The sequence below is a fragment of the Polyodon spathula genome, chromosome 9, assembly GCF_017654505.1.
Source record: "Polyodon spathula isolate WHYD16114869_AA chromosome 9, ASM1765450v1, whole genome shotgun sequence".
In the NCBI taxonomy this organism is placed as follows: Eukaryota; Metazoa; Chordata; class Actinopteri; order Acipenseriformes; family Polyodontidae; genus Polyodon; species Polyodon spathula.
Window position 1 is genome coordinate 31,372,168 of NC_054542.1, and position 26,175 is coordinate 31,398,342.

At 36.6% G+C, this 26,175-nt stretch overlaps 1 protein-coding gene across 4 annotated transcripts in view; it reads right to left on the minus strand.

The window, feature by feature from the left end:
• Positions 1 to 26,175, minus strand: part of LOC121320663 (F-box-like/WD repeat-containing protein TBL1X) — a 69,440-nt gene that overhangs the window by 16,853 nt on the left and 26,412 nt on the right. For all 4 annotated transcript variants that reach the window (XM_041259210.1, XM_041259206.1, XM_041259208.1 and 1 more), the window contains one exon: positions 9,898 to 9,930. The gene's annotated coding sequence lies outside the window, so the exon portion shown is untranslated. The remainder of the gene's footprint in view (positions 1 to 9,897; positions 9,931 to 26,175) is intronic.

Sequence of the window (26,175 nt, forward strand, 5' to 3'; positions counted from 1 at the left end):
GTTCACGATACATAGCACTGAATAATACAAATTATATTATTCATGACAGACCTAGTTTTTATTCTAAAAATAACAAACCTGTTATAAGATATTTCAAGGATTCACATTGAGGGAAATACAGCAAGGCCATGCAGTTATGTTAATTACAAAACTAGCACAAGGATAATGACTAGTAAAATGAATGTAGCTTAAGGTTAGTACAATATATTTAAGAGAGTGACTTTTTTAATATTTGCTGAACTTTGACAAAATTATGTTGTCACTATGGGTCACAGCAGAAAAGAAAATATTTATAATTTCCCTCAACTACAGGGAAGAAAGACCTCCTCAAAATAAAAGCACTTAAAATACTGTTGGTGGTTTAAAATAACAACAACAACAACAATAATAATAATAATGTTTAAGAAAATAAAAAGGCATTTTTTGTTAAATCGATGATAACTTTCGTTAACCGATTCTGCCATATTAGGCGAACAAAATGATATGCAGCAGATAAAAAAAAATGGAACAGTTTGTAATTAAGCAATAGTGCCCATCGACGAAGGCTTCACTGCGTTGTAGTTGACCGAGCCGGAGTTCAAATACCACATGGAAAAGCTGTCCATGTCTCCGTTTGTTGTTGTTGAAAGATGCTGTCTTAGCTCTGGGTTGAGCTGACAGGCTGCGATTGGCTGACTTGGCAGACAGGCTGTGATTGGCTGACTTGGCAGTTGCGGATACAGGATTGGTTGCTTTCGTCGGTGCAAAGTATTAATTGGCTGTTTTTTGTTGTTAATAAAATAAAATTTGGACCAATTGTGTCTTAGTTTAGTATTTGCTGAACTTTCATTACAGCAAGTGAAAATGAAAAATGCCAGCACTTGCGCAAATTGATTTTAAATTTGATCCACAGTTGATCCGGTGACATTCCAGCAGGTATCCACTGTCTTTAGAAGCCCGCTAGAGCTGGAAGCTCATTGGCTAATGATACTGAATCCTTTTCTAATTTATCAGTGAATAGAATGCTAAAAATCTAAATTTAAAATGGAGTCACTTACCTAAATATTCCCTATAACTAACAAGAACATTCTAGAAGTAAATCATACATTATTTTGTGTAAAATGCTCATTTAGATGGTAATTATCCCTATGAATGCAGTATTTGGGTGTTCCTACTTTATTCAGAAAGAGATCATTGTTTTGCCTGTACAATGGTTGGTGTTACCGTAGGATGGTTACAGATTGTAAACAATGTGAAGATGAAACTTGCTAAGGTAATCTGGCCACATATATATATATATATATATATATATATATATATATATATATATATATATATATAATATATATATATATATATATATATATATATATCTGTAATAGCACATATACAATCTAAACACTAACCTTCAGTCCTGTTCGGTAAACAACAGAAACAGTGAATATATTATTCAATATTCAGTATTCGTTTTTGCACGTTCTTCAGAAATTATAAATGCCTTTACTCTCTGGGACAAAAGTATCATCATCATTAACAAAGTGCAGATGAGTGAACGTTAGATTGCATATTCTTTCAGCAATTCTATTTTAATTGTTCATTACCTAAATTACCGACCATAAACTTATTTTATATAGACCAACATCTGATCAACTGACAAGACCCTGTTCTTTACATAGTTATCAGAAATGGGAATTTTGGTGTCTTTTAGAATTGGTTATGAACATGAACAAACATGTACAGGCCTATGTAAAAAAAAAATAACTGCTATTAATGTTGAACAGTTAAAAACAGTGAAATGGTAACTTCTGATTTACAACAGAGTAAATGAAACTTATTACAAACATCCTCGAAAACTGCTGTGCAAATATGAAGACAATAACTCAAAGCGTAATGTCTCTGTACTTAAAAAAATATATATACATATTAGGTCCAAGGTCAATGTCATATCAACAGATTTAACATGCAGGGTTTATATAAAGCCACCAGCAGTTCAGAATTATGGGAACTAGACAAAACCTTATTTTATGTATCCAGGAAAACCGGCTCCAACCAAATCAGCACGTGGTTTCAACCCTGAAATATCAAATATTTGTGCACAATTATAACTGTCAGAGCTGAAAAAGTCACAATGCTCAAAATATGGCATTCATCTTAGGTCACAGGTCGAAGTGATGAGTACAGTCAAAAGTTTCCACAGCACTGAAAAATGCAAGCTAGAATCTGAAAGGTTCATGAGTAGCTGTAAGCAAATTAGCTATGTTTTATTACTACTATATTGCAGGAATTACACACTTGACAATAACCAGTAAAACACTGCATTAAAAGGCAAATATATGCAGTATTATCTGTAGTCCTTGAACACCACTTGAATGCTAGTTTTTATGTACTGTATGATGTTGTAATCAGATACTATTGAATGTTAGTTTATCACAATTATGTACAGTAAGATTGAATGTAGGAATGCAAAAGCATTAGTCACACACACTGCGGTACACTTGACAACCATCTAGGTCGCAGCGTGAGCCCAGACTGAGTGAAGCCAAGCTCTGTTAGGATTTTGACCATTCGGAGAATTATGATAAGGATGCCTTACCTTCTACAGGTTGCCTGCTACAGGGGCTAGGGGAGGAACAAGGGCTATTTAACCCTGGGAAATGTGAATGAAAAGTTGTACTCAGCTCAGTGCTTGGAGTCAGACCCAGGGATCCTTTGGATTCCTGTACTGAAGATTGTTATTTTGTGTACCTTTTACTATTTAAAGAAAGCATTTTACAAACAATACAAAGAGCTTTCCATTAAACACAAGCGTGCAAAGCAGAGTTCCAGAACCCGGCATTCCCTGAGTCAGAGACGGGGCGGTGCGGTAAGGAGCGTCAGCAGTGGATCCTGTATGTGAGCGGAGTAAGCAGCCAGCGATTCCGGAGTCTGACGGCACGTGTGGCGATGCGACTCGGCAGCTGCAGATCCAGCGTGGAAGCAGTGTGAGCAGCCAGCAATTGAGTCAGATACAGAGCGGCGGCAGTGCGATTCTCATCAGCAGCAACACGCAACAAAATAATAACTAAATACACCACATCTAATTACGACATCCTACTACAGTAATAGTGGTAGTGGTTTCACAAAAACTCAAATTACCAGCAATGCATCTTTCCTAGCATTACTTCGACTTTCTTATCTGACTAAATATGTTGCACTGTTTAGTATCAATTAGACAGTAAATAAAAATCCATTGTTCTGAGCCAACAGAACCACGCACTACTCCAAAGACACTACAATGTGTGACTTGACTGAAAAATACCAAGCAAGCCAGGCCAGCATTTATCATCCAACCTTCCCACCTCTTAGATGTTTCAAGTCACCCATGAAATGAATTATGACTGCCATCATCATTATGCTGCAGGAGCATTCCATGCCTTCCCTGGGGATCAGGAGATTAAAGGATTTCTTCAACCATCCTATTATAAATGACAATAATACCAAGTGCCACGTAGTACAGTATTACCCAGAGTCACCAATGATGAAACATCTGCTAATTCATGCTTCCGTTCATCCTCGTCTTGCCAAACACAAAGATTTGGATTTTAGTTCTGGTCTGTTGAGAATGTCTCTTGGGAAGTAATTTCTCCAGCAAATTAATCTTCACCACATAAAATACATATTTTTCAACAGCAATTTCAACCTAGATGCCATTTCCATTTTATATTTTGATTCAAGACTTGTTGTTAATAGTCCTGTAAAACACATTAGCTTGATGAGTAACTGTGGCAGGCAATGTTGTCTCTTTTTATAGAAAAAGAAACCTAGATAAATGGACTCTAAGGACAGCTAAGCTGCAAACGGTAAGACAGCGATACACTGGGACAGCTATGTTATTGTGTTAATATGATGAAATATGTCTGCCTCCTGAGCGAATGTCTGAGTGAGTTTCTAAAAACAAGGTGCAACCAGCCAAATAGCACATCTGAGTGCACCACTGCAGGAGATAATACGTATTGCTGAATATGAGGACCATGGTACCACTGAGTATCTAGAATCATGCAGCTGACTTCAAAATAAAACAAAACTAAAACTAACACAGCTATAAATTTACTCCACAAAGGGTTCATTGTTCTTGCAAGACACTCATTGAAACTGCCCAGGAGAATCAAAGAATATTGCTATGCAACATTCCCATATTTCAAACAACCTTTTCTCTATGGTCCTGGGATCATATTCAGAAAGCCTGGTATCTCTGCATGAGCACATTTAACTTTAAGCACATAATTGATGATTATGTAACAGAAAGCTGTTCTGTGTTTATCTGCACACTCTTCTTGGCCAGGTCTCGTAAACGATTGTTAAATCTCAAGTGACTTCCATGAGCCCATTATGACAGCCAGTCAGAGGAAAAAAAGAAGGGTACCATTAGATTAGAGTTTCTGTAGCTTTGAAATATGAAATAACAATCCCAGATGGTTTATGAGATATTATGCAGCAGCGAATTTACTAGAACATATGCTTCCCTCATGAGGATGCTTAAAAGGATTTGGCTGTACCACTTTTTTTAAACAGAAAATCAGGGTCTAATTTTAAACCAAGCATTACTCTAGGCATAGAAACACAGATGATAAATAAACTTCCTGCCATACAGCACATGCAGCGTGATCGTAATGCGATTCACGCAGGATTCCTGTGTTAATATAGAGTGAGCGCCACAAGGACATTGCAGGAATGGTCCGTCAAAAGTAACGTGAAGCTTGAGTGAAGGATGCGTTGAGATCGAGTGTCGTCAGGCATTGAGGGGGGCGCTGTGGAGCACTGGTGCTGCGCTAAATGCTTGAACAGAACTGCTCTTTACAAAGTGTCACTTAAGCAGTGAATTTTTTTCTCTTCCTCTTTTATAAAACCATTGCATACTCGCCCATGTATGTTCCAGTTCAAAGTCAACAAACTCAAACCAATTGGCTTAATATTACAGAAAGAAATGTATCTTGCAAGTTTAGCATAATGTGCGTTACAACACGAATAATTTTCACAGATAAAAAAAAGGGTTGTTCACGGATACGTTTAATAAGAAATAGAGAAATATCTCACACAGAACACATCGCAACATAAACCCTTTAACCACTATACTTGGCACAGTTTGTCTAAATAAAAATCAATCAATGTAGTTAAAATATGTAAGCTTAGAGTAATACTAGAGGTCAATTGGTCTTTGAATAACCCTACTGGCGTAAAAAGCTGGTATTGTAGCTGCTGTTTCATAAACACATGCAAAATACCAGAGCCGCGAAAATGAACAATTTTTTTTTTTTTTTACTGGTGTAATAATTGAACTGTTCAACCTCCTTTCATCTGGCAATGTTGATTGTGCCTATTGGTCTGCCCCATTTTTGTTTTTATGAATTTTATTCTTAAAAAAAGCAAAACTTTTTTAAACCAAACTTTAAAATATCTGCCCAGCATGCAAATCCTGATGTATTAAATTAAATTAAATACAGATGAACCCGCTTTATATCATGATTGTCATGCAGGCATAACTTATTTGGGATATAAACCGGGTTTCACGTTTGCCTAGGACATTGTGAGTGCGAGAAAAAAAAAAAAAAAGAAAGAAAACTAACAGTGAATTAGAGCAGTGTTTTAATAGTCACATCCCCATTGGAACGTATTAAAATAACAACAGCTCTTACACTTTCGTCGATCTCACACTTAGAATGCAAACAAAGAATTGGAAATCTTTAAAACCACAACAGGTTATATTATAAAAAGTTATTAGGTTTTCATCCGTGTTTTACTTAGCTTTAATGACTCAATGTGTTTTTGTTAGCTACCTCTGGTCAAGTTGACAGTGGATGTGACAAATCGGCTCTCTTCGTTTGCAGGCCTGGCACAGCAAGAAATAGGCTCAACTTGATTAGAGGCAGCCACTGAACACTAAAAATACACAGCACAGTTAACATCGTACTGTAGCCTACTTCCCACTGGACCAATCGAAGCAGAAAAGCTGTAACAATTTTTTTCGGAGAAGAGCAGAAAAAAAACATGATGTTTATTTGACATGGTTAACTGTGCTATGCTTATAACATGCTTAGTATTGTAAAAGAAACACATCAGACTACAGAGACCACGTGTCGCTAGAGTAAAAACTCAAATTCAGAACAATACAAAATGTAAAACAGTAGCTTTGAACTTGCACAACATACGAATATCCTTTTTGTTTTTTAAAAGCTTATGGTTGAAATAGTCTGTAGGGTCCTGTACATGATTGAAATGAATTACAAAAGAAGAAACCCATCCCCAACAGACACTAGAATTGTGATGGCTATAATCCCCAAATAACTAATGTAGATCTGAACGTAATTAATTACATTTTTTAATATATGAATATAAGGGTAGCTCAAAAATGACATCTGAATATCCCACATAGTTGCAGAACTCATGCCAGTCCTGGCGGTGGTTGTAGAAAAAAAAAAAAAACACTACAGGAATTTAAAAAAATAAATAAAATGATTAAAAGCTCCAGAGGGTTGTTTGTGTTTTCATTTCTTGCAGTGTGTTATTATGTTTCAATTTGCGTGTAAAACAACATTTGATTTAAGTTTGTAAGCGTGTACATGAGTTTGGATTTGCAAGTGGTAGTTTGGGATTTTAAAAACAACTTGTAATTTCAGCAAAATATAGCTTTTTTTTTGCCAGTTCTTTTCGGTTTTCTAAAACAGTGGTTGCATGTATATGTAAAAGTATAACTTTTTCTAAACATGGTATAACTTTAGATCAATATACATTAAAGCAGACAAAACACTTAAACCCCTATTTTTAAAAGGGTACATCATCACTACAAGAAAAATAAAACAAATCCCACCTTGCTGTTCCAAATGTATTTGGTCACTGTATAATAATCCCTAAGCGTCCAAACATTTGCATAATGCCACACTGCCAATGTCCAAAAGCATTCTTCTGGAGCATCTCTTCTGAGCCAAAAACTTGACTTCTGCGTGTACTGTCAGCTGTACAGACGAATGCCCAATGAAGCATTGTGTAAGCTCTAGTACCTCAGCGTGGAAACAAACATGGTCCGTCTAATTTTCCATAAGGAAGGAAGGAACGAATATGTACCTGCTTTCGTTTTGTGCAGTAGACAACTTTCACATTGTACAGGTTTCCTTCGCATGTTGTATTTTGATGTATTATGATTAATTACATTCAATAAAAAAAAACATTTTAAAAGTCTGTGCTGTGTAAGTGATTGCGGGGCAAAGATAATGAAGACAGAGTTGTTCTCATTTCCAACTAATGAAGGGACCTACCCTATGCCATGTTGTAAAAGTGTTGAAATTAAGCAGCCTGTTTCTTTTATAATATGTTAGAGAAAAAAAAAAAAAAAAGCACCAGGGTCATGGTTCATCATGTTACGATAAATTCTCTTTTTAAAGCACATTTCAAATCAGAGCTACAGGATTGTGAGTACTGTCAACCTATATCCAAGAAATGTATTCTGGGAAGCACTGCAGTCTGTGCCTGGCTTACAGAAATGAAACTAAAGCTGATGTTTTAATGGGATAGATTGAAATGGACAGACATGGGCTTTGAAGACCAATGTTTTTATAAAAGAGAAAAAAGACCCCATAAGGGAGAAACATGTTTTTAAAACACACACAATGTTTAATATTTCAAAAGAAAACATTCCCTATTCACACAGGTCATTCTGTTCAATGTCCATTTCTTTGAGAAAGGATTAACACAATGAAACAGCATTAGCATTTTGCAAACCAAGAACGGAGGGGTCATCTATTTCTACTTTACAACACCAATTAACCAGAAAGCAGGAAACATGGCAGCAAGCCGTTTTTATTATGCAGCTGTAGCCAGGGCCCAAGCACCCCAAGCCTGGATCTGTTCTTATCTTTCCCAGTAAAATAGGACATTTCAAAACAAGTGAGAAGAAAAAAATTCTAGCAAAAAATTCAGGATTAACAAGAAGGGTTACATACATCTCAAAAATTGCTAGGCCGAGACAGCTAAAATAAAATTAGTCTCAAAAACTGGCACAACTATTAGGCTCAGACATGCATGGACATGGATTCCACCCGCCAAAGGAACAACTGCAAACAATTACGATAAATCACATAAAAGGAGTACAAACAATTAGGACTTTACAATATTACTCTCTGAGGGGAATACACTAATTGTTGAGTAATGATAACTTTTAGCTAACAGCTCCATTTGGTTGATATTTTTTTAAGTATGAAACACTACCAAGATTCACTAGGGTTTTACACTATGCCTTTAAATGCATTGAGTTTGGTAATTTGCAATTAAAAATGGAGAGTGTCAGACAGTAAAGCGCTATTAGCTGAAGAATCAATCTTTAGGTATTTAAATTTTGCCCTGTAGGCTTTACTAATACATGTAAAATGATTTAAATGGGGTTAGAATAAAAAGATTTAAAAAACTACCATCAGGTTTGAAAGGCACTGCATATCAACAGGACATTCAGTACTGCATCTCCAGCCCCACCCCTTGTTCGCTGTATTTATCACATACCTCTTCATAGTAGTAAATACTGATAAAATGAGCGATCAGGAGAGGATTTATCACAAATTCCTCAATAATGCGACCCAAGTTATTATTTCATTACTATAACATCTTCAAAAGCTCTGCAAATGTCTGTGATATTCTTTGAGTGTTAGGTCTGTGGTGCAGGGCCTCTATGTTGCTCAGATCTAGGTTCACAATTCCATTCTAGAACAGACGTCAGTGTGATGTACTTAAAATACGTAGCCCACTCGTTAACACAGGTTACTCCCAAAGCTCTCTACCTTCTTTTTAAGTGATTAACTGGGAGCTGCTCAATGCGCACACGTACAACCCAGTTGGTGTTGCTAAAGGGCTAACAATGTTAGTAATCAAATGAACTAATCATTAGAAGATGCTTTCAGATTGACACCAACAGCTTAAATGTTAATTTTATCACTATTAATGAAGAAAACAACAACAACAACAACAACAACAACAACAACATGAAACATAAGCCTGGTGTACATCTAATCAACCTAGGCCTATGACAGTACCAGAGAATAGCTAGAAGACCCTAAATTTTAACCCAATAGTACTGGCAGTTCTTCACAATGTTCATCAGAGTGATTTCGATCACCCTCCTAACCCTACATAAAAGTTAGAAGGTCTTTTTGTGGAGCGTTTCTTTGTCATGACTTCCTGCTGTGATTCATTCTGGATGCTATTCATCTACCTGTACTTTAACATCATGGTCAACTCTATCATCTTTCTAAAATAACTGATTTAGTAAGTCTCCAGTCACCTTTATTTTAGGTTGCCTACTACTATATTATCGATATTTGAAAAATATTTGGTGTATTCAGACATAACATGACATTAACGTCCATCTATTAGACTGTTAGGCATGTACTAGTGACTTACCAACTATGCTGTAAAGACAGGCATTTATTTTAGAATTGGAATCGTTAAAAAAAAAAAAAAAAAGTAATTATTCATACTAACTGAGGATAGCCATGTTTTGGACATTAATGCTCTACTCCAGAAAAAAAAAAAAAAAAAAAAAAAAAAAAAAAAAAACTTATTCATATAACCTAATAAAAAATGTGTGAAATAGTACAAAAAGCAATTATAATCTGAACTTGTGCAGAAGCCAGGCTTTCTGCAGTACTGAGACAAATGTATGAAGCAGCAGTTATCAACTAATCAACACAAGGTGAACAAAAAAAATATATAATAATTTGCAAGAGCCAGACTACAGTAAGTGTTTTTTTAGGTTTTTTGGGTGTTTTTTTTTAGCAATTGCTAAATATAAAAACAAAATTATACTTTTTTTTTTTTTTTTTTTTTTTTTTACTGCTTATGATTTACAATTACTGCTTTTGTATTTAAAATTTAAAAAGGCATATTAAAACAACTTACCGAAATCAGAGGTTGTGGTCTTTCTTCCAGTTTCTACAAATAAAAAAAAAAGTGGTTTAGGACAATATATTAAAACATGTTCTTATAATTATGCCAGCGTGTGACTATTACACATATCATGTAATGTCTTTTCTATTATTCATATAAAAATTAACACAATTGTGAATTGTATTTATTATTTTTTAATATACATATTGTGGCAGGGCAGAAGCCAACAGTGTAAAGTTGGGTAAATGCAAGTTTGGCAGGGATTGGGTTAAACCTTTCCCTGCCAACAATCAAAGATGTGGTCATTCTCTAATGAGGTCAATGTGTGCTAATTGGGGAATGGCCACCTATAAATAAAGGGGACAGAAAAAAACCCTTTGAGAGAAGGGGGAGTGTTTTATATTTTTATAAAACATATGCAGTCTATAAAATGTGCTTTTTTTGTTTTTACATATTTTATTTACATATTTTTATTACACTTCAATTTAACATTATAAAACTTTATTCTCTTTGCTGGATTGATAGTTCATGACAGGTGCAGGTTCCAAAACAACTTAAATATAATTAGTCAGAAGCCCTAAAGGGCTGCATATCCCAGGGGTACACCTCTTACACTAATCCATTTACTAGGCTGACAGATGACTGAATCATCTGTACTGCTGGTCCTATTCCATTAATATTTCTCCAGTCAAAATGTCAGAGCTCTCCCACTTCTGTAGTATTTCAAAGAAATTGTCAATCTAAAGGAAACCATTAACTGAACATTGCCTGGAAGGATTTTTTTTTGTTTGTTTGTTTTGCAGCCTGTACAATACAATTACGCCCACCTAATGCAGTAATTTCTGTTTTTATTAGCAGCAGAGGACAAACTCAAAAGATCTGCAGCTAGGGATGTAAATTAAATGGAAAACACAATTAGCCAGACATTAACTGGACTGTGCTACATCAGATTAACACAACTATTTAAAATGTTAAAATTGCAAGTTGAGATCTGTCGGGAGTTTAATCTGTGTTAACATCTTGTTAGCCTATAGCCTATAATAAACAGTAAACTACTTGCTACCTGCACTGTACTAAGGTACTGCACCACGAAAACAAATATATATATATATATATATATATATATATATATATATATATATATATATATATATATATATATATATACACACACACATACATACATACATACATACATACATACATACACACACTCCATATAGAAAGTCTACACCCCCTTTCAAAATTTTCATATTATATTGCCTTATAGCCTGGAATTAAAATGCATTAAAATAGTTTGTTTTTCTTTTTTTCAGTTATCTACACATCCTACTCCACAACTTCCAAGTGAAAAAAAAAAATAGACATTTTTAGAAAATTAATTAAATAAAAACTGAACTAGCTTGGTTGGATAAGTGTCCACCCCCCTTATATTAGCAATCCTAAAATTCGCTCAGGTGTAACCGCCTTCAAAATCACACACCAAGTTAAAGTGGCCTCCACCTGTGTTAAATTGTAGTGATTCACATGATTTCAGGCTAAATTCAGCAGTTCCTGTAGGTTCCCTCTGCTGGGTAGTGCAATTCGAAAGCAAAGACTCAACCATGAGCACCAAGGTGCTTTCAAAAGAACCCTGGGACAAAGTTGTTGAAAGACACAGATCGGAGGATGGGTATAAAAAAATATCAACGGCCTTGAATATCCCTAGAGGCACAGTCAAGACGATTATTAAGAAGTGTAAGGTGTATGGCACCACCAAGATCCTGCCTAGATCAGGCCGTCCCTCCAAACTGGATGACCGAGCAAGAAGGAGACTGATCAGAGAGGCTACAGGCTTTTATGGCCAAGACTAGTCAGTGTGCATGTCACAACAATATCCCAAGCACTCCACAAATCTGGCCTGTATGGTAGGGTGGCAAGAAGGAAAGCCATTACTCAAGAAAGCCCACCTTGAATCCTGTTTGAAGTATACAAAAAAAACTCAGGAGATTATGTAGCCATGAGGCAAAAAAAGTTTTGAAATGGAACTAAAATGGAACTTTTTGGCCTAAATGCAAAGCGTTATGTTTGGCGCAAACCCAACACAGCATATCACCCAAAGAACACCATCCCTACTGTGAAGCACGGTGGTGGCAGCATTATGTTATTCTCATCAGCAGGGACTGGGGCACTTGTCAGGATAGAAGGGAAAATGAATGGAGCAAAGTACAGAAAAGTCCTTGAGGAAATAAATTAACAATAAAAATATTTTAAAATAAAAAAATTCTCAAAAACTCCCCCCCCCCCCTTAACAAAGAAAAGGATTTCATTATTTTTTTTTAGTGTATATAAAAAAAAACATATAATCCGTTTCAACATTAGGCATGGAAGTTGTTATCAAACGATGTACGTTTCGTTCTATATGCATGCGAGTGCAGCTGGCCATATGCCAATCACAATATTTCCTTCTATAACGGCCGTTGCATTTGTGGTTTCACAAACAAAGGACTCCCAGGTACATAGAAAAATAAGCAACTAGGCTTTCACTGAGTTAGCATCTTAAAGCCACAATCATAGCAATCTTTGTCTCAGTCAGTCTACAAACAAAAGCTTGAAAAACAGAAAAAAAACAACACATGTGTCTTGGGGGGGGGGGGGGGGGGGGTGCCTTGTTTGTAGTTTGCTATTGTTTTGCTATTATTTTTGTAAATGCAGAATATCTTACATTATATAAAAAAGACATGTATTGTAATGAATGGGTCACATTGACCCACGTGGCGTTTCTAGGTGTAACTGTTTATAACTATCATTTTTGCAATTCTGGCTATCAAACGCCATCAGGATATTTAATTCATATATTTAGGAAAAGTCAAAAATGGATATACACACGCGACTTACAACGAAACAGCAATTAACATTTTAAGTGCAAAATGGGTCAAAATGACCCACATGGCGGTTCTAGTGTTAAAAGAATGGCTGTATAGCATCAAACATTGCGGTATGTTGTTTATGCAAGGCTGAAGTAAAATATGCTGCTGGTACCACCAACCTTACATGCAGTGGAGTAGTCCTACATCTTAAAGTATCGGAACACCAATTACAATAATGATTTCTCTAAAACAAATTATACGAATTCCCGTACATCTAGACCTTTGAAGGTTCAGAACACATTACCGAAGGAAGGTTCAAACCTTCGATAGTACTAATTTGCATAATTTACTAGTGACATCACCATAGCTACTTGTTTATGTTTGATTGAAAATCCTATTTTACTGGTAATCCATACAAACATTGAATAATACATTCACACATAGTTTAAAAATATATTATACAGAAAATAAATCATGTTTTTATAATTTAAATAAAAATACATGTCTATGTACATGCAATTGATGCTGCTTACGATACATACAGTAAGCTTGCATTGCAGCAGCACCTTATTGCTGCCAATAAAGAGAACTGCAGTTGACTTGGTCAAAACACAGCTTTGTTTAACAGTCACCGTTCCAAGCAGGTTATCGATCACAGGTCACATTTTACTACTATTAAAAATATTCTTCTACTTCTACTTCTAATGCTTGTCAAGTGACCCGAGATTGGTTATGCCTCCATGATACGAGTCGCTTGCACAGTTTGCATTCACCTTTTTTTTTGCTCGTCCGAGACATTTTTTTCAATACAGCTTATGCTATACAACGCTTTGCTGTCAAGATGGCGAATGAAGAAATTAAACGTTTGCCTCTGGATAACTCGAGATGGAGATGGGAGGGGAGGACGGTGCTCAGGTTTTCAAAATTATTAGTGTTAGCGTATATTTTGCATGTTTCAAACATATTCTACCTAGCACTTCTCTTACACCAAGATATTTAGTGCATATTTTACTGAAACACTACAACCGTAGGTACCGCCCCAGAACTTTGGATACTGTAACCTCCTCCATTCACGCCAGCGGCGCCATATGGACTTGCTTCGTAAAATGATTTGGTAGTGGATTTTAATATTAAGAGGGAAAAAAACAAAACAAAAACAACATGCAGTGCGTGAATGCAACTTGACAAACCTTTGACGGTTTAAAACTACCTTTGAATTCCTGGCTAGCAAACAAACCTTCAAACTCAGCTCCACGTGTATCTGAATGACTCAAGCGTTTACTGTTTTCAAATTAAATAATTTTTATTCAATACAGTTGTTTTACATATATATATAAAACAGCTCTGATGTTTTGGCCAGCTTCAAATACTCCAATTACAAAGAATCTCTCAATTCTTATAGATAACACAGAAATACTTTCCTTGAAGAAGACTTTTTATAACTAGGCCAGGTGTTTTTCATACAAGGTTATCTTGGAGGTGCCCTAAAAATGTGAGCAAGGAATGAAAAAATGAAACACTGTTGTGGAAGCTGATTTACATGGTTACTTCAAGAAATGGCTTGATGAAGTTTTGCTTGGATCAATAAACAACCAAATGAGCAAGATGGGCCAAATGGACCTTGTCTTGTTTGTAACATTTCTTATGTTCTTAAAAAGTTACTACAACATAACACCTCCATGAATCTATACTGTTCAAATCTTTTAAAAACTAAAACAAGTAAACACAGAGCATAATGCTAAACTAGACTAGCCTAATTGATACATGTATGGTGTAAAACACTTTTTTAAACACAATGTTTTGAATTAGGACACACAAACGTTGTATTCTTCAACTTTAAAACACTGCGTTCGTTTAACAATCTTTTACGAAAGACTACCACTATACTTGCTATAACAAACCAAGTACTTTTCATTGCTTTCATGCTGAATCTGTAGCTGTCTGCATTGGCGGACTTGTGTTGTCTGACTCGGAATCTCTGCAGGTGAGGCTTCACATTGATCCTGTTAGGGAAACTGATATGCTGGCAGTGAAGTCTGCATTCATTCTGGCCTTTCCATCGCTCATGCATGTAATTCAAAACACAGGATTTTCACAGCTGTCACATTACATGCACATAAAATACGGATTAACAGAAAATCCAAAGAATATGAAAACATCGCTGACATTTGACATGCGGTAGAGTTAAATTAAATTTTTGCACATTCTAGCAAATACACTGTAATGACAAAGCAAACAAGCACCAATGAACTCCCTTTTGATTAGCTTCTAGCGCACTCTTGTTTTATGTGTTATCGTTACTGTGACTTTTTATAAGTAATATGCACTGGAATTCACTTAAAACTAAAACAACGGAAGAAACTACAGTCAAAGTGAACTTCGGCAAAGAGATCGTGGTGGCATATTTCAATAAATTCGTGGCATTTCCTCTGTTTGTTTTTCACTTCTTTAAAAAACATTCGATATTTCCACACCAAGCTCCTCTCTTCGGCACTTGCCATGACTGCTGCGGTAATTTAATTTTTCCAGAGCGCGCAGGGTAGTTGGTCACTTCCGCCAAGTGGAAATGAGTAAGCTTAGTTTATACTGTTTTTAAAGCACACAATTTGAGTTTTGTATTAAAAGCTTAAAAAAAAAAAAAAAAAAACACAGTATCGAAAAACGGTGACACTGATATTTTTATTTTACCCCAATATTAGGTATCGTAGGATTTTGGTATCATAATATATGGTAGGTATCGATATAGTGCTGAACACTAGTCAAATCAGAGCAATGGTTCTTATTTCTCCAACAGAGAAACATCAGCTGGTGTCCAAGGATTCCCCAATATACATTGCTGTTACAGCGCTATGAAAGATAGTCCTGATCCCCTTGATGTGTCTATTTATACACACAGCCAGTGGAGTCTCTTGGATTCCCCTCTTTGGTCCCATTGTATTACATCTTACACAATAAAAAAAAAAAAAAAAAAAAAAAAAAAACACTTGAGCAATCAGGATGAAAAAGGGATTTATGTTGTATTGTCCAACGAATGCACAAAACCACTCCAGTATTGTATTTGAAATGATGGAATTCAGTTACGAGCACACAGTGCATGGCAGTCCTTCAATTAGTAATGTAACAAGCATCTTGACATAGGGACTTGAATTAAATGGAAGGGAAAGCAAAAACTGAAGAAAGTTTTCTGTGGATAATACATTTGCCTTGTTGCTAATAAGCTCAAGGTCTCAAAACAAACTTTGCAGCTTTTATAAAAGACATGGTCAGTCCACATCAACTTTAGTTTATCATTTTCATCTTGTTCTGTTCTCAATAGCCTTGGGTATTTTTAATATTTGTTTTGTTTATTTATTTATTTTAAATTGCTGTACATTAAAAGCTGCAGAAACCGATTATACAATTTAGGAACAATAAGGAACATGTGATGGTCACTGATGTCGAATCGGGCTAATTTACCATTCTAAGTGAAACTGAAGAAACTGAACTGCTTGACAACAGAAAAGTGAAAACAAGACGGCTCTTTCTATCACGAGCCATCATAACCATGGCAGTGTGGACTCCAGATGAAAACTCTGACCCCCATGTTAAAGAGGAATGAAAGGAGGGGGTGTGGATTGAATCGGCCTATCGGTGACTTGCTTTGTTAACAAGCATTCACTAAGGCAGGAACTAACAAATCATTGATTGCCTCTGCCTTTAAAGAGCGTAGTCCAGAGGGCATCTAATTCACTCTTGTTAGGGACAGTCAACGTTTCTAGCTGCCCGTCACAGACATTTTACTGCCAGTCAAACTGACAGACTGCTTCAGTCTCTGCCCATCAACTAGCTTTTGAAACCACCTCTGGATGGGTAACTACCAGATGACAGAAACGCTGCTTTTGTGCCACTGGACCAAAAGGCTTACATAAAAAAAGGTGTAGCTTCTTCACTTTCGTCTCCTGTCACAACCAATTAATTATAACACTGGATGGAATGGAACTTGAAGAGCCAAAAACATACACCCAATACACAGGCTAGACATTACTAATAATAAGGAAAATTTTCTTTGTAGGATGTGCTATGTATTTTTAAAATACTTGCTAAAGCTTTTCATAGATGTGTCAGAGCAGCTACCCCCAGAAAGTGTTCAAAATGCACAAGTCTCACGCACAGTGTAGACAGTTTGCATTTGAAACGTGGTTAGCTAGGCAGCACTGCTAATAACTGCTGAATTGCCCCAAAACTGCATCTATTTAAATGAACAGTGATATTTAGTAGTCGTCTTGGATAAAGACATCTGCTAAATAAACAATAATAATAATAATAATAATAATAATAATAATAATAATAAACCACCACACAAAATCAAATATTGGTCTTCAGAAAACAATTCAGACATTTGCCAATGGCCACTGATGTCAAAAAATGTATTCAATCTACGACACAAGTTTACATTTAAACCCTCTAAGTTTTGGTATTGCAATTCAACCAGATTAAGTAAACTGTACATACCACAGTGACTCCTTTCTTACTTTAACCAAGCTGTATCAATATTCTGCAAATATGGAAAACAAAATGCTAAATATTGTGTAAGTAACAAAACACCACTTAAAGAATTCCCTAATTCTTGCATATTAGACATTTCTTTAGATGTTGGAATAAGCATCTATGTCTAGATCTTTATTTATATGTGTGGAATACATTTTAATAGGTTTCATGTTACTTTTGCTTATAATGTGCCCAACTACAATAGAACCGGTTTTCTTGATGTTTAAAGTCAGAGCAAAAAATATTCTCGAGTGGGATGTCGATGGGTTTGTCATAATAAAAGGATGTTTTCCTGCTAAGCCTGATTTTACTGCGCTTCAATTTCAGTGCTGTACTTGCATTCAGCTCTGTAAGCAGATAGCACACTTAACAAATCAGTGAAGCAAATCAACTAGACCAAGAAATAAATATGTTTTTCAGGGTGTCGGTTCACAAATCCACACTTCACATAGGACATGTTGCCTTTTCAACCACCGTAGTTCAACCGAGCTTCAAAAAGACTAAATTTCCACAACCCTTCCCCTGGGAAACAAAGAACCAATGAAATGACTGTTACTTCTGTCTCACAACCAATAGCAAGACACTGAACCGTTGACAATAGATCATTGCAGACTCAGCGGCCAAGGCTAACTCTTAGGCTGCATTCACACTGCGTCCGTTTCAAACAGGTCTGGTTCGTTTAGTTTTAAACAATGTATCACTGTGCTTGCTGTTCACACTTATCTGCGAGCAAAGGGACCAAGTTCCTGTGGATGCTAACTAAAGTTCTTTTTTTTTGGTCTTTCTCCATTTTTTTTTTTTTTTTTTTTTTTTTTTTTTAAGGACTGAGTTAGTTTGTGTTCACAATGCAGTTTTCAAGTGAACAAGGTTCGTTTATATGGTCTGTGAACCAGAGGTTTACAATATCCTGCAAGGTTAATTGAAAAAATGGCAGTTATTGATGAATTACTTAGGTTTTTAATATAGCATGTTTCAGATACCGAACCATAGTGAGTGCGGATCTCTCTCTCTCTCTCTCTCTCTCTCTCTCTAAGCCACAGATGCTTAAATGCAGTGGTAGTCCTGACAGTAAAATACTGTACTGTAAATGTAATTTTAATTCAAAGGCCATTACAAGTAACACAGCACAGCAGTTAAAACTAGGCACCTTCACGAGACGATCACTTCAAGTGTACTGTAGTAAAATAGAATTCTGCAGTAAACATAATCGCGACCCCACAAGGACTTGTTTTTATGTATTGTCCTCAATGATTGAGCACCAATGAGATCTGTATACTGTATTTAAACTGCTGATGGCATGCTTTTGCTAATTGTAATATGACACAGTGGCCGAGTACAGTGTAAATTATCAGGCCGCAGTCTTGATTTACAGTTTTAAACCAGTGTTGGTTTTATTTCTTACACCGAGGTGGCGAAACAACTGTCAATAAAACAAACAAAATAAACCCAGCTCTCTGTTGAAGCACTAAGTAAACAATACTTTGTATGGAACAAACACTGGCTCTATTACTCAAGTTTTGGATTATTTTTCTTTCTTCTGCTCCTTACTCCTCTATAACCCGTCACAAAGCTGCTGGCTAAGCCCTTTTTATCGAGGTGCCATTAACTTTAACAAGCAGACAGTTAACCAATTGACCATTATCCTTAATTCGTTAAGGATAAGCAGCTGTGGATTTTTCGTGGTCGCGCATACATGCGGGTCAACCCATTACACCGCAGGGAGCAAGCTCTTATTTATGGTTTTCAGCCTGTTTTCTGTGGTACACCTCTCACAATACTTTATTTGTTTATTTATTTTTAAATAAAGGCTACTTATTCGACCTTTTTTGGTAAAAAAAAAAAAAAAAACTATAACACCGTAATAACTGCAGATAACGGATTCTGTATTGGAAGCCACACGGTTATTATTATTAATGGATAATTAAGAGTTAACGTTGACAAACCCAACAGGTTGTTGTTATGTTGTTTTCCTTCCCATTTAGTTCCTGAGAAGAACAATCACCGCAGTTAATGTTACTGAGGTGTACTTACCGCTAATGCAAAGCTTGTTTTAACATTGTCTTTACTATGCCAGTCAGAGACCCGTACTTACAACTGCATTGTCACATTTTCTAAACAAGACCCGGGCCGGGTAATTTAAAACCTGACTGGTACCTGTGCTGATCAATAAAATTATTATATGTCACAGACACACACAGACTAAGGTGCCAATAATATCGCAATCCTATTATATTTGCAACACTTCTAAAATGTAACGGTAATACCCTAACAGATAAAACTGGCTGCCCAGAAGAGCGAGTCTGCTCACACTGGAGCACGGACGCAGAGCTGGTGGGCCTCAATGTCATGCCATAATGGCGTCCTGTTTAGTTACATAGTTTGTCACGGACAGCCCAAACATCCCAAGAAAGACAAAGGGAATGTCACACAGTATTACTTGTGGGAGGTGAGAGCAATGGATGAGCTGCACCATTGCTCTTTGACTGGAGGAGGGGTGGATACACCAGAAATCAAAGTAAACGAGTATGTTAAAGTCACAGTTTTTACAGTAGCCAATTGCATTATTAGGAATATCTATTTTGCAAAGTTAGAAGCACTTATATTGAAAGGTTTGTAATACCTATCATTTAAAACAGAAATTCTAACTACAAAGACTGTGGGAAAAAAAAAAAAAAAAAAAAAAAAAAAAAAAAAAAAAAAAAAAAAAAAAAAACTTCAACCATGTTCTGCTTGCAAACTAGACAGATCTGCACTGTGTGAGACCCACTGCTCATGGTCTACACTGTGCGAGATCCAAGATCAAAGCAAACTTGAAACACACATTACTGAGATCGTTTTTTTTATTTTGAAATATGGTTTGGTTGAGGTAATTTTTATTCTTACAGACGCCAATTGTGTTTCATTCGTGAATAAAAAAATAAATAAAAAAAAGTAGTATGTTTATAATGTCACTTTTTCCACAAATAAATGTTGTACGTCATCTTATACAAGTTGCATCAATACTGGCAGACTCGTGAGTATTCTCTTAATGTTAAAAACATGGTTATTAATAACAGCCCTAATTTAAATAAATAAATAAATAAAAATACAAGAGATTATTCAAATTTGAGCTAACAGCAATCACCTCTATCCCTCCCTGCTGTAGAAGGGATTTAAAAGAAAAACAATGCAGTTACTGAAACAATTTACTTCACAGCAACAACACCAAACAAATTGGAAAGAAATCTAAAAAAAAATAGATCCTCGGATTTTTACAAGCTGTAAATTAAAACAAATAACATATGTGTTTAAATACACCAGCCTCTACAAACATGTGGAAAAACAGGGCACTAAAAAGGGAAACAAAAGCAAGCATTCAGACTTCACATGATGGAGACCCCATTTTCTCCTGCAGAGTCATCTGCTGACAGATCTGCAAACAAGGCAAGGAAAGAGCAGCCATTTTCTCTTGAACTGATACACTGAGCAAACTAGCTTTGAAGCACTTGATAAGCGGCTGGCTGTTCTCTTCAGTGCCTCCAGCAATGGGGGGGGGGGGGGGGGGGGGGGAACGGACGGAACCAATCAACCACAAACAGGTAGCAACCACAGCCATTTTTGTCTTTGCCTGTGTCTCTGCCACTATGACTCATAGAACAACAGATGTGGAGTGGGGGAGGGGGAGCCATATTACAGGCAACTAAATACTCACATTACACTGTCTAGCAGATCATAATACAAGCTATAAAATAAACTAAAAAAACAAATGTAGTATTAAATCCCTGCAATGAGACAAATAATGCATACACTTATCCAGAAAATTATTATTATTATTAATTTTTAACAGGCTGCTCATTGTTCTTCTCTAATTTAATGTATTACAGTAAAGCAAGGACACTCCAATACTTTGTTCATTGTGTTTAACAACCTTTAGAAATAAAAGGAAAAATAAATCTATTATCACAATGAATACAGATATAATTCTAAGGCAACAATACCAAGAATAACATTTTTATTAAATCATAATGTGCTGTTCCAACTGGCTGCTCTTTCAGTGAGGCAACAAACCAGACTACAGCTCTTTTAATTCAACCTGAAGCCATGGCCATTAACTCACTTATAGTCTTTGCCATAGCTATTGCAGTACAGCTAATAATGGTTTTAGTGATAGAGATTACATAATTAAAATGACAATGCACAAATAAAGGGCTGAAAACATACAAATCTATTTAAGTTTGTTGCTCAAAAGGCAGTTAGACTTAAAAACATGGCAACTACTATAAATACTTTCATGAACATCTAACTCCATAACTGTGTTTCAATGGTTTTCTTCTTTCATTATGCTGCAAGTCTCTTAGTGGTGTGATAGATTACAACAGGTTGCCACCCCATCACTAAACACTAAGAAGAGACTTCTATGGAAAGAATTTGGCAGGAACAGAAAGTTGTCTGAGAGTCCAAATAAAAAATGGGGAGAGGAGTTGGGGATCACTACAAATGTCAGACTCTTCAGACTGCAGCACATACAACAACAGTATTGTTGTATTATTATATTGTACCATATTATTTCCAATCACCTGCAGGTTTAATGACACACCCAGGTCCACTCCACACACAGTTCCTGTTACTTGTCTTTTTATTGAACAAGAACCCTGCTTATAAACAGAAAGAACATTACTACCTGTGATGTAACTATGCTTGCATGGCCATAAAATATTCATTGAACTATTATACTAACCCTTACCCCATTATACTTATTGTTTCACATCATGCATGCAAATATAGCAAGACAAAAAAAAAAAAAAAAAGACATTTTTGTTAAAAACTACAGAGCTCGGGAGGGGACATGAGAGAAAAAATAATTTATCTTGTGCGTCTTATCTTATCTCGAGTTACTAAGTCATTTGAACAAGGTATTATCTCGTGGCAACTGTACAGCGATGCAACAAAATAAATAGAACCTATACTTTTGATAAGTATCTTTCACAACACAAGCAATGCATTAGGCAACGAGAGAGCGGCGCGAAATAAATAGGACTGAATCCGCGCGTCAACTAGGGCACTGAGCAATCAGAAAACAGCTCCAATGCACGTGGTCCAGCAGGGTGAAGCAGTCTCCAGAATGACAGAGGAAACAATAATACTTGCCGTTGAAAAAAATACCCAGCGCTTTGACAAAGGTCATCGCAATTACAAAGATACAGGTTTTCAAAGACAATATATGGGAGTGTGACGGAGAGCGAATGAATCCAAATCAACAATCTCCCTCTCGACCGGTGAGGGCACTGTAGCTGGACACTGTAACAGGAGCTGCGGGCTTCCTACTGAATGGTTGGGCAGTTCATCCCAGGGACAGTCGGGAGCCGGCCATTCAGGAAGAGGGCGGCGTTACGGTACCTGGAGTCATCGCCCTAGTACGGTGAGCGAAGTTTCAGTCATGAATTGGAGGAGACGTGATTGAACTAGCTATCGGAGGGGGCGGGGCTTAGGGTACCTTAGGGGGACGTGACGCCGTAATCGGCTCCTTTGTTGTGGTTAATGGGAGGAGACAAGGACGGGACCTTGAATTAAGTGTGGGTTCATTGAGAAGTGTTGTGTTTGTTTTGCCAGACGGCTGATACGAAGCTGGAGCTGCAGCGAGAAGCCCAGATCTGAACGCGCACCAGCACTCAGAGCACCGCACCTGCACCAGAGCACCCAGTTTGGAGACGTGTTTTCTGTGGTTATTATTTTGGGACTGCAACCCCTTTGTTTTGTAGCTGGTAATACCCATTGCTGGGTAGAACCAGCTTTATTATTTTGAGTCCAGTTTTTGCTGGCAATACCCATTGCTGGGTAGAGCCAGCTTTATTATTTGAAACCCGGTTTAAAAAGGGCATTAAAAGAAACCTGACCAGGAAACCTTGTGTTTGTCCTTTGTTGGAGCACCTCAAATCACCTATACACCGAAGCACTACAAACCACTTTGCCACAGGGAGTCAATTTCGAAGGAAATGGATAAGCCTGGTATGTATGATTTATTGCCATATACCGTCAGAGAAGACACTCATAATTGCCACATCATGCTGACAAATATGTACCAGTCTTGATCATAGTTTTGTCAATAGCAATTTGTAATAGTTTTATAGATCTGGTAGTTTTCAAACCTGTCGCATCGCCTCTGTATCGCTTTTGGTGTGTATGGTCATGTCGCTGCGAAAGTATCTTTAGAAGTGTGTATGAGATTTTCTATCGTGGACACAAGATAGTAAGACATTCTCTCTCTCTCTCTCTCTCTCTCTCTCTCTCTCTCTCTCTCTCTCTCTCTCTCTCTCTCTCTCTCTCTCTCTCTCTCTCTCTCTCTCTCTCTCTCTCTCTCTCTCTCTCTCTTTCCCTGATGTCCCCTCCCAGGCTCCATAAAAAAAAAAAAAAAAAAAAGTATCCATATATAGAGCAAGAGTGAGATTCCCAGTCAAATCTTGAGCCTAACAATACTAATTATTTGTTCTGTATCACACTGGCAGTGTGGGTCTGTCCCTGGAGAATACAGAATCCCCAAGAAAAATTATCTGGGAGCTAACCTTTTCTCACTATTGTAATTACACTCCCAGATACTGGTCCTGAAACAAGGAGAACCAATTACGTGCCGATAGTATCTCAGAGCTCTAAGGCACAGGTCTTGGCTTAACTTTTTCAACACTGCAGACCTGTACACAGGTCTAGGAAAGAAAATTGCACTCAAAGCAACAGATCAGCAAACTAATTGTGTGCAGCCCCAATTCTTTTTTAGTTTATGACACAGAAACTAATTAAATCAATGTCTTTCTCCGATAGGCCTACAAGGTTAAAAGGAGAGGAACCCGCTGTTCCTGCCTCCTCGACTATCATATAGCCACGTGGCTTCAGATGTTCATGACCTGACCACCCCAGTTACAAGTCAGGCCAGAGCAAGGTTGCTTTTTAAGATGTTTACTGTCTGAGCAATAATGTGCCTTTATATGCTATTTCATCACTTGCCGTACAAACCATAAAAACGGAAGCCCGTAATAACCACATCCTTCCCAGGTATTTGTTTGGCCTTCCAGTTACCCCCTTCTGGTCTTATTTGAAATGTTGTACCAATAGTCTCTGATTATAACTTTTCAACTCAGAAGTTACTTAGACTGTTTGTTTAATGTACACAACTAAACAGACTTGTTAAATAAACCAACAGCTTTAGAGAAGTCTACAGTTTCATGAATACCAAACCAAATGCCTCCTTAAATAACATTTAAATACACACACACACACACACACTATGTCAACCACACACACTCCCACAACATAAACCAACATTAAGTCGGACATTTAGAGTGTTGTTAAAACACTCCCTTCGTTTGACAAGCTTTCATCATTACATTCTAACTGAGCTGCTTTCACCAAAACATTTGCCAGCAATGTCTCTTAATAAAATGTCTTCAGTCTTTATTGAGATCTCAACCTTTTCGGTAGCGCTCCAATTGCAGATGCATTGTAAAGAACTGCAAGACAAGATGGTAGTTTCAATTCCCAAGTTGAAAAACATTAGAGAAACAGGCTTCATCACAATTGTGTCCTAGAAAACCATTTCTATTTCATATAAAAATGTGATCTGGCTGATTCAGAGTCTTCCACTCCTCAAATATGTATTGTAGGCTTAAGATAATGCCTTCACAAGTAGTAAATGTTAGCACTTGCGGAATTGGGAGGATCATACAGTGTAAATCATATACCACTTCTTGGATTCAAAAAAGTATTTTAAAATTGCAGCGCCTGGAGGTAAACACACTGCCAGGTTTTTATTTGTATTATTTTTTTATTTCAGCAAAGCCTTGCGCCATTTAAATCAGTAACAAGTAATTCCTAGAAGTTAAAAAAAATTATTGCATAAGGATTGGATCGTAAAATTACACGTTTCAACCTATTGACATGTTTCTAAAGAAATATAAATGTATTTTGTATATGTCTTGCCTCTGTTTGAAATGTAATTTACTAAACTTCTCACAAACTGCAAAACTGTTCGTGCAGAGTTCCAAAATGCGGTTTCAGATCTGATGTCAAACCGGGTTGAAGTGCAAGGGTTTTTTTTTTTTTTTTTTTTTTTTTTTTCTTACTCCAAGCCACGCAAAATTGTCAGGAAAAAGAATCCACTCTGCGACTAAAATAATTTCAAAATCCCATTTTAAAGCAAACATGCATCCAGCACAAAGTTGCACAAGTCTGCAGACTAGCCTCAAATCCCCTTGGTCAAGAACATTGGAAACAGGTCAGGACCTCATACAAACGAGAGTATAAATATCTGAGAGAATAAATAATTCACTAGTTAACCTGTTAAATGTGTGCATCCATAGCTTTCTTTTATTGCGGGGGGGAAAAAAATCTCAATTTGACAAGGAGCAAACATTCTTTCAGTCAATAGTTCAGCAAACTCATGACAGCATGCATCAGCAGGGATTCAACAACTCACTTAATCATGGGGAATATTGTAGATTTATTACCTACTTCATAATACCACTCCCTGACTAAACACATCACCTGCATAACTGATGAACTGCACAATTTATTTATTCATTTAAAACACTTAAACCACAAGCACGGTAGTCTTTTCGAGTGATGTAAACGTGACTCTGAATCCAAGCTGGTCTATCCTGGATAAATATTTGAGAAAGGTTTTTAAACAAAATACTAATTCAAAATTAATCCAGCTGGAAAACAAAGAACCCTTCAATCCAAAGGGTGCATTCTACCAGTACTGATACCACATGAAGGAGACTAGCTGGCAATAACATATATTTTACTTTGCCAGTTTAGTTTTGATTTTCACTTAAGCAGGGTTCTCTGCAGGAATTCTGTACAGCCGGGCAGAACATTATAGCCGGGAGAACTTTTAACGGAAAAATAAACTTGCCTTACCTTAAATATATAATACGACAAAGAA